The sequence below is a fragment of the Chlorocebus sabaeus genome, chromosome 7 (assembly GCF_047675955.1).
Source record: "Chlorocebus sabaeus isolate Y175 chromosome 7, mChlSab1.0.hap1, whole genome shotgun sequence".
NCBI classification, from domain to species: Eukaryota; Metazoa; Chordata; class Mammalia; order Primates; family Cercopithecidae; genus Chlorocebus; species Chlorocebus sabaeus.
In genome coordinates this window covers 72,681,002-72,683,667 of record NC_132910.1, presented here as the reverse complement: position 1 = coordinate 72,683,667, position 2,666 = coordinate 72,681,002, and the positions used below count along the sequence as shown (strand labels likewise).

At 38.7% G+C, this 2,666-nt stretch overlaps 1 pseudogene across 1 annotated transcript; it reads right to left on the bottom strand.

Annotated features, from left to right (window-relative positions):
* LOC119621713 (peptidyl-prolyl cis-trans isomerase A pseudogene) lies at positions 1-846 on the bottom strand (annotated as a pseudogene). Its single transcript, XR_012093417.1, has one exon. The product of XR_012093417.1 is annotated as a peptidyl-prolyl cis-trans isomerase A pseudogene (transcript).
* Between the last annotated feature and the right edge of the window lie 1,820 nt (positions 847-2,666).

Here is a 2,666-nt window from a genome sequence, read left to right as displayed (position 1 = left end):
ATTTATTTATTTATTTATTTATTTGTTACTTAGTTTTTATTTCATAATCATAAACTTAACTCTGCAATCCAGCTAGGCATGGAAGAGAACAAGGAAAACATGGAACCCAAAGGGAACTGCAGCGAGAGCACAAAGATTCTAGGATACTGCGAGCAAATGGGGTGGAGGGGTGCTCTCCTGAGCTACAGAAGGAATGGTCTGGTGGTTAAGATAAAACACAAGTCAAACTTATTCGAGTTGTCCACAGTCAGCAATGGTGATGTTCTTGCTGGTCTTGCCATTCCTGGACCCAAAGCGCTCCATGGCCTCCGCAATATTCATGCCTTCTTTCACTTTGCCAAAGACCACATGCTTGCCATCCAACCACTCAGTCTTGGCAGTGCAGATGAAAAACTGGGAACCATTTGTGTTGGGTCCAGCATTTGCCATGGACAAGATGCCAGGACCTGTATGCTTTAGGATGAAGTTCTCATCTTCAAACTTCTCCCCATAGATGGACTTGCCACCAGTGCCATTATGGCGTGTGAAGTCACCACCCTGACACATAAACCCTGGAATAATTCTGTGAAAGCAGGAACCCTTATAACCAAATCCTTTCTCTCCAGTGCTCAGAGCACGAAAATTTTCTGCTGTCTTTGGAACCTTGTCTGCAAACAGCTCGAAGGAGACGCGGCCCAAGGGCTCGCCGTCGACGGCAATGTCGAAGAACACGGTAGGGTTGACCATGGCTAGTAGCACAAGACTTTCCTCGGCACAAGACTTTCCTCGGCGGCAGCGTCTGCAAAGCCTCTTTTCCTTTATTTTAACTTCTGGGATACAGGTGCAGGACATGCAGGTTTGTTACATAGGTAAATGTGTGCCATGGTGTTTTGTTGCACTCATCAACCTGTCACCTAAGTATTAAGCCCAGCATGCATTAGCTCTTTTCCCTAATGCTCTCCCCTCATCCGCCATCCTCCCTCAACAGGCCCCAGTGAGTGTTGTTCCCCTCCCTTTGTCCATGTGTTCTCATTGTTCAGCTCCCACTTATAAGTAAGAACATGTGGTGTTTGGTTTTCTGTTCCCGCGTTATCACAGGATATTCTTATAAAATCTTCCTCACCCCAACACTCAGACAAAAAGTGAATCTAGATTTTAATCTTCTTCTTGGTTAGTCATTTGCTGCTTGGTGGTTTAGAATCACTTTAAATTTTCATTTTAGGACATTCAGTTTTGTTTTCAAAAGCACTAGTTTGTATTCCTTGGTCTGATTCTCATCCTCTCTCCTGCTCCCAGTCCTTCAAGAATGTGCATGAAATGTGTCTCTCTTTCGTAAAGTTTTTACATGTTTTCTATGAATGTTGCACATTTCTCTCCATTGTTGTTACCTGGCAATAATGAGATATATAGCCACGGGCACACATAAGAAAAAAGACTCCCTTCTGCAGAATCTATTTGCCAGCTAGGTTTTGATATTTGAAATAAATAAATGTTTTAGAAATGTAAATTCACTTATTGCTGCCACTATCTTCTCATATACGAATGTCTCAAAGTACATTCATCATATTTCCCACAGACAAATATGCCCTCCCAATTTTTCTATTTTTTAGTAGTGACTCTAACAGCCTTCTGAATAAAAGGTTTCAGATTAAAATCTTTGGGAATATTTTTGTATCATCTCTTTCTTTGTCTGTTGTGTTAAATTAATGATCAAGCTTGCATACTTCTTTCTTCATTCTGTCTTTTCCATCTACCTCTTCTTTCCATTTCTGCTGCTATCCTATTTTTAGAACCAATTACTGCATCTGGATTATACAAATGACCTATTTTTATTGATTAAAAAATTTATTATTTTTATCGAAGTAATAAATGCAAATGTTTAAAAAGTTAAATAGTATGGAAGTCTTCCTGGGAAAAAGAAAAGTCCTTATTCTTTCAATTTTTCCACTCCCATTCTATTTCCCATGGTGGGGAACTCTTTTAACATTTTTATCTTTCCATTTTTATTTGTTCTAGGTAGTTCTATCCATACTTATAAATAACATGCATATACTATGATTTCTTCATTCCTTCTTTTCAGGTTTTTCTATTGGATTCCTGCCATGATAGATGGTGGTTAAGCTCATTTACCCCATTCGCTGTTCATTTTCTTTTCTACTGATTGTTCTTAGTTCCTCTTTTCAATACCTATGTCACTTTAAATAATATATTTGCATTTTTATTTCTTGTTCCAAAACTATAGAAAGGATCTCCTCATTTTGAAAGGTTAGAGCACTAGAGATGTCCTTCATCTCTCCTCTTCCCTTTTCATCTTCCAACACGTCACCTGTAATTTTGCTTTGAAATTGTTAGGGTTGATTCTATTTATATTCTCTGATCCCAATTAAGTCTTGTGTGCTCTGTCAGTATATTGATTCTATAACTGGGAAGAAAAATGTTTAAATAAATTGGCTAATATCTAACCCAGCTGTGCTCTATGATTTCATTCCCCTTGTATACTTGTCCTTCCCACCCTCATGATACCTGCCTTTATTGTTTCTTAAGTGTTTGAAATATCCAAGCATTATGGGATGTTGATGGCACCTTATACATATTTTTCTTCTTGAAAATTTTTTCCTGAAGCCTCCATCCTTTGACTGCATTGATTTCTCTCTAGGCTTGCTGCACAACCATCACTCTGGGGGCCT